The sequence below is a fragment of the Prunus avium genome, unplaced genomic scaffold (assembly GCF_965620075.1).
Source record: "Prunus avium unplaced genomic scaffold, drPruAviu1.hap1.1 HAP1_SCAFFOLD_48, whole genome shotgun sequence".
NCBI classification, from domain to species: domain Eukaryota; kingdom Viridiplantae; phylum Streptophyta; class Magnoliopsida; order Rosales; family Rosaceae; genus Prunus; species Prunus avium.
This window is the reverse complement of record NW_028276906.1, coordinates 152,501-160,000: the sequence shown is the minus strand read 5'-3', so window position 1 is coordinate 160,000 and position 7,500 is coordinate 152,501.

Below are 7,500 nucleotides of genomic sequence, written 5' to 3'. Positions count from 1 at the left end.
CATGCCGGCAGCGTGCGCGCACCATGCCGGCAGCGTGCGCGCAGCTTGCGCGCAGCGTGCTGATTCTGTCGACAGTGAGGCTAGCGAAACTTGTCCTGCCATGGCGTGCGCGCAGCCTGTGCGCGCAGCTTGCGCATCTGTCGACAGTGAGGCTAGCGAACTTGTCCTGCCATGGCATGCGCTGTGCGCAGCCTGTGCGCAGCGTGCACGCAGCTTGCGCATCTGTCGACAGTGAGGCTAGCGAAACTTGTCCTGCCATGTGTCACGGGATGACTCTTGAAGCCTTCCTTCCGTGCGGCCTTAGACTTGATCGCCTCTCCGAACAAGCTAAGTCAGCCTTCCTTCCTGCAAAATAAGATCGAACCAAGCAAGAACACAAGAACAAGAGCAAGAACGATAAGAACGCTCAAGAACACTTAAGAACACTTGAGAGAGTTTGGGAGAATATTTGCTTGTATTGCTACTATGCTTTACAAGTTGTGAGGTGAGGATTCCTAATGAGGAACCCTCCTTATATAGAGGTCCTAGCTCACCAAACCCTAAAATGGAGGGCTAGGATCGAAACAATCTAACGGTCTAGAATCGTTGCTACCTAACTTTACAGATACATTGAATCTAGACATTAAGTAAAGGGATCTAGAATGATCCATCCGACGGGCCGGGCCTTGAGCTTCTCTTGTTGGGCTTGACCTTCACAAATGAATCTTCTAGAAGGGCCCAATAGTTGTTGGGTTGAACCTCCAACATGCGGGCCGTGACATCCTCCCCCACCTAATCTGGCGACGTCCTCGTCGTCGAGGTTGTCCCGTCTCGTTCGAATGCTTCGATGTAGTCCTTGTACTGCCATAAGGACTCCCCTTTCTCCCAATTTCCTTCGGACTCTGGCAGGCCCTTCCATTTGACAAAGTACTCAAAGTACCTCGGTACACCCTTGCTTCGCACCTCTCGCTTGGCCATGATGCACTCAACTTCCCTGTCAAATGAAGTCACCATCAAAGGCGGAGCTCGTTGAGACTCCCCACGACTTGGCTCCTCGGGGTCGGCATGGTAGGGCTTGAGATTGCTCACATGAAACACCGGATGAATCTTCAGTCGTTGCGGTAGTTCCACACGGTAAGCAGCTCTTCCCACGGTTCGGAGGATAGGAAATGGGCCCTCATATCTCCTCAACAACGCCTTGTGTACCTTTCTAGTGGACTTGTGTTGAGAGGGGTTGAGCTTCACAAAAACCAGGTCACCTGGTTGGAATACAACATCACGCCGATGCTTGTCCGCCCATTTCTTCATCTTCCGAGTTGCCTTCTCTAATTGAGCCCGAGCAAGCTCATTAGTCACCTGCCAGTCCTTGGCCGTCTTGTATGCCGCAGGGCTACTCCCCGTGTAGCCTGACACCACTGTGCTTGGAGTCATAGGTTGTTGTCCCGTTGCCAACTCAAAAGGACTTGACCCTGTCGACTCTGACCGCTGCAAATTGTACGAGAACTGAGCAACATCCAACAACTTTGCCCAATCTCGTTGGTTAGCACTCACATAGTGCCGTAAGTATAACTCCAACAGTGCATTCACCCGCTCCGTCTGGCCATCTGTCTGTGGGTGAAAGCTGGTAGAGAAGTTCAGTTGTGAGCCAAGTAGCTTGAATAGCTCCGTCCAGAGCTTACCAGTGAAGCGAGTGTCACGGTCACTGATAATACTCTTTGGGACCCCCCAATACTTCACCACATGCTTCATAAATAAGCGTGCGGCTTCCTCCGCTTTGCAATCCGTCGGTGCGGGGATGAAGGTAGCATACTTGGTGAACCTATCGACCACCACCAAAATAGAGCCACACCCTTCTGACTTGGGTAGACACACAATGAAGTCCATGGAAATACTCTCCCATGGTCTGGTTGGAACAGGAAGTGGCTCTAGCAACCCACCCGGCTGCTTCTGCAAGGTCTTGTCTTGTTGGCATACAAGGCAAGTCCGCACGAACGAGTCTACATCTTCCCGCATCTGTGGCCAGTAGTAAGCTTCACTCATCAACGCCAAAGTTCGATGGGTGCCTGGATGTCCCGCCCACTTCGAGTCGTGACACTCCTTTAGTAGCTCTCGCCTCAAATTGTCCCACCTTGGAACATAGATTCTCTTCCCTGTTGCATATAGAACACCATCATCGAGCCAAAATCTTCTTGTCTTCCCATCTTTGACAAGCTCTAGTAGACTTTTGGCTTGGGGGTCATGCAACAAGCCCTCTCGTATCCTCCGCATGAGAGAACTCTGTGGTTGTACAACAGCTGCAAGTGCGGCCTTCCTGCTTAAGGCATCAGCAACGACATTTGTCTTCCCTTGCTTGTACTCCAGTTTGTAGTCGAACTCGGCCAAGAAGTCTTGCCACCTAGCCTGCTTGGGTGACAACTTCGGTTGGGACTGAAAGTAGCTTGTGGCAACATTGTCAGTCTTGACCACGAACTGAGAACCAAGTAGGTAGTGCCTCCAAACTCGCAAGCAGTGCACTACGGCTGTCATCTCCTTCTCTTGAACGGTATATCTCCGCTCGGTGTCATTGAGCTTCCTACTCTCGAAAGCCAATGGGTGTCCATCCTGCATGAGTACACCACCAATAGCAAAATCTGATGCATCAGTGTGTACCTCAAAAGCTTGGCTAAGATCAGGAAGTCTCAGCACTGGTTCCTCCATAAGTGCCTTCTTCAAGTTGTCAAAGGCACGTTGGCATAGTGGCGTCCACAGCCACGTCTTGTTCTTCTTCAGCAAATCCGTCAAGGGGGCGGCAATGGCTGAATATCCCTTGATGAATCTGCGATAGTAGTTGACTAATCCAAGGAAAGACCGCAACTCAGGTACCTTGGTTGGTGGTTCCCATTCTTGAATGGCTCGCACCTTGCCCTCCTCCATGAGCAATTGTCCACCCCGTATCTTGTGACCAAGGAACTCCACCTCATCTTGGGCAAATGAGCATTTCTCCTTCTTCACATATAGCTGGTTCTCCCTCAGAACTTTGAACACCTTCTGCAAGTGCTCGAGGTGTTCTTCTAGAGAATTGCTGTACACCACAATATCATCGATGTAAACCACAACAAATTTGTCCAAGAAAGGATGGAATACCTTGTTCATTAGAGTGCAAAAAGTAGCAGGGGCGTTAGTCAGGCCGAACGGCATGACGAGGAACTCATAAGACCCATATCTTGTCACACATGCGGTCTTCGGTTCATCTCCCGGTGCGATCCTCACTTGATAGTATCCCGAGCGCAGGTCCAACTTGGTGAAGTACCTAGCTCCTCCCAACTGATCAAACAAATCTGCAATCAAAGGGATTGGATACTTGTTTTTGATGGTCACCTTGTTTAGCGCCCTGTAGTCGATGCACAACCTCAGTGTTCCTTCCCTCTTCTTCTGGAAAAGAACTGGGGCACCATAAGGGGCCTTGGACGGTTGGATGTAACCAGCGTCCAACAACTGCTTCAACTGCTTCCTCAATTCCTCCAACTCAGGAGGTGCCATCCGGTATGGCGCTTTGGCAGGGGGCTTGGCACCCGGTTCCAACTCTATGGCATGATCCACCTCTCTCCTAGGTGGTAGAGTGTTGGGCAGCTCCTTTGGCATGACATCCGCAAACTCTTTAAGGACTGCTTCTACAGCTCTAGGGACTGGTTGGACTTCCTTCTCAACTGCCTCAATCCTTACAGTCGCAAGGAACGTCTCTTCGCCCTTCTTCCAAGCTTTGGAAAACTGCATGGCTGACAAGAGCTTCGACTCTCCTTGTTGCCTCATCACCGGCACCATGCATGGTATTGCTCCCTCCTGTGCTATGCACATAGTATTGTAAAATGGAATGGGAAATGCCTTTACCTTGTCCATGAACTCCATTCCAAGCACGACATCGTAGTCATCCATCGAGATCACGGAGAAGTCGGCTACTCCCTTCCAAGTGGCAATGTGCAGCTCCACACCACGAGCTACTCCATCAATTGGCTTAGCAGTTGAATTCACCGTCTTCATACTGCCTGCTTCCTTTGAGACCCGGCACCCAAGTCTCTTTGCTTCCCGCACTGACATGAAGTTGTGAGAAGCACCCGTATCCACTAGACAACGGGTTGTCTTGCCATCCACCATGGCATCGACATACATCACGCCTTTGGCTTGAACCTGTGGCTTGGGGACTTTGGCCTGTAGGGCATTGAAGCGGTGAATGGCTCCCATCCCTGCTTCCCTGTTGGCCTCCTCTTCCTTCTCCTGGTTCATGGCATTCAAGGCTTTCTTTTGTGGGCAATCCCGCATCATGTGCGGTCCGTCGCACAAGTAGCAAGCTAGCTTCGACTTGTCCTTCCCCTTGTCACTTTTGTCATTCTTCTTCGCAAATGGCTTGTGACTGTCGGACTTATCTCCCGACTTGCTACCCTCCTTCGGCTTGTTATCTCCCCCACCGGATCCACTGCTACTTTTCTTGCCTTTGAACTTTGAGTCACCTTGATCTGTCTTCTTGAACTCCACAAGAGACTCGGCTGCAGCAATTGCCTCTGACAGGGTTTGGACATGTCTCCTTTGCAACTCTAGTTTGGCCCAATTCTGTAGGCCACTCATGAAGTACATGAGCTTGTCTTCATCTGTCATGGTTGGCACCTCGAACAACAGGTTGGTGAACGTGGTGACATAGTCTTTCACGCTCCCCGTCTGCTTTAGCCATCTCAGCTTCTCCTTTGCCTCATACTTGGCATTCTCTGGATAGAAATGCAGCATAATATCCTTTTTAAATGCATCCCAGGTATCTAGTGTAAACGTACCTTGGTCGATTTCCATGGATCGACGACGCCACCACATGAGAGCATTGTCGGTGAGAAATAATGTTGCCGTAGTGATTCTGGACTCATCATCGTCCATCTTCAGATACTTGAAATACCTTTCGATATTCCACAAGAATGTGTCTAGCTCCTTCGCTTCCCTCTTCCCATTGAAAGCTTTGGGTTTGAAGGAATCTAACACCTTTGGTTCCTTCGGAGTCCGAGTCTTGTTCAGGACAGCTTCCTTGCACAAGGCCCAATCTCCCTTCACATCCTTCACCTCGTCACGAAGCGCAGTAAGCTCCGCCAAGAAGTGATCCAGCTTGGTTTGGACATCTAGCTTCATCATGTCTAGCGCGGAGTTGAGGGCTCCCTGGAATTGGCCTTGAAGCTCTTCCACAAAAGCTTCGAAACCCACCTTCGTAAGGACGTCCTCCTCGAGTCTCTGATCAAACTCGTTCACGGCATTCTCCATCTTAGAAAGCCGCTTCTCCATCGTGGCTACGACATCTCTAGATCGTTCCCTTTTTGATTTGCCCCCACGCTCCATATTCACCTTGGATGTATCACAATCTATATCGGATTCGCTCTTCGACATGTTTCTTCGAATGATTCAAGCTTCAGCTCTGATACCAACTGTCACGGGATGACTCTTGAAGCCTTCCTTCCGTGCGGCCTTAGACTTGATCGCCTCTCCGAACAAGCTAAGTCAGCCTTCCTTCCTGCAAAATAAGATCGAACCAAGCAAGAACACAAGAACAAGAGCAAGAACGATAAGAACGCTCAAGAACACTTAAGAACACTTGAGAGAGTTTGGGAGAATATTTGCTTGTATTGCTACTATGCTTTACAAGTTGTGAGGTGAGGATTCCTAATGAGGAACCCTCCTTATATAGAGGTCCTAGCTCACCAAACCCTAAAATGGAGGGCTAGGATCGAAACAATCTAACGGTCTAGAATCGTTGCTACCTAACTTTACAGATACATTGAATCTAGACATTAAGTAAAGGGATCTAGAATGATCCATCCGACGGGCCGGGCCTTGAGCTTCTCTTGTTGGGCTTGACCTTCACAAATGAATCTTCTAGAAGGGCCCAATAGTTGTTGGGTTGAACCTCCAACATGCGGGCCGTGACACATGGCATGCGCGGCGCCTGCGCGCAGCCTGCGCGCAGCATGCGCACAACATGCGCACAGGCTGTGCGCAGCGTGCGCGGAGCTTGCGCGCAGCTTGCGCATCTGTCGACAGTGAGGCTAGCGAAACTTGTCCTGCCATGGCATGCGCGCAGCGTGCGCGCAGTCTGTGCGCAGCATGCGCGCAGCCTGTGCGCAGCGTGCGCGCAGCTTGCGCATCTGTAGACAGTGAGGCTAGCAAAACTTGTCCTGCCATGGCATGCGCGCAGTCTGCGCGCAGCATGCGCGCAGCATGTGCGCAGCATGCCGGCAGCATGGTTCCAGGTTTTTTCAAATGTCGACAGAATTTTTCAAATCTTGTCAAACCCCGTTTTTATTGAAATTTCCTCGCACAATAAGCTCCCCATAAGTAGTCTATGATTTTTAGGACCTTCTCCAACTTACAAAACTAAAAAATTCCTCCCGGATTTGTTTTAATGATTTTTTCAATTTTACGACTTCTAAAACTAATAAAAAATACTTCCCGACTTCAAAAATTTATGAAACTTTTTCCCATCATAGATTGCATGTTTCTTAGTATCCCTGCAAAAAATCACGTCCAAATACCTTGTATTGAATTATTTAGAGCCCATTATGACTCCTCGCGCATAGGTGATGTCTCTTCCTGTCAAAGGGCTAAATGCATAAAATGCTATATAGGGGGGTGTGTGTTGCCTGCATATGCATGGCAGCCCATGCCTTCCTAGCTGCAGCCCCCTTCCCCCACGCCACACCCATGTCATGTTGCCTCGATATGTTGCCTCGGTATTATGGGTTTGGTGTCGGGGTCGGGGGGCTGCCACCCATGGCGGTGGTGGCCGGAATCCGGCCGCCGCCACCACGCCGCCGCCATGGGTGAGGGAGGAAAAAAAAGGCGTGGAAAGTTGCGAAATGGGGTTGTCTAGGCTATTTTTTGGCATGGGAGAGCATGGAGTGCTAGGAACTCCTTCTCAAATGCACGGGCATGTCGACCACAACCTCATTTCGCAACAACAACCACCCGTGTGGGGTGGCGGTGGGTGGATAGTCGCGGATTGGGGCTTGCCAAGCCAATGTTTTCAAAAAATTTCATCAAAATTAAAAACAAATGTTTTGTTGCCTTCGGATTTGTGGGCGAGCGGCGAGTCGGAGTGGAGCCGGTAAAGTTTAACCTCGGTGTGCACGGTTGTTTTTAGAAACTCAATCCAATGCCGGGGACGTTGAAAGTGACGCTCTTATGAGTTGCAAACCCGCAAGATTTAAAGAACCTTTTCAAAACAATTTCAAACCAACAAGATTTAAAAACAGAAATTTTCATCAAAATGAAAAACAAATGTTTTGTTGCCTTCGGACTAGTGGGCGAGCGGCGAGTCGGAGTGGAGCCGGTAAAGTTTAACCTCGGTGTGCACGGTTGTTTTTAGAAACTCAATCCAATGCCGGGGACGTTGAAAGTGACGCTCTTATGAGTTGCAAACCCACTAGATTTAAAGAACCTTTTCAAAACAATTTCAAACCAACAAAATTAAAAACAAATGTTTCGTTGCAAACAAATTGTGGGCGAGCGGCGAGTCGG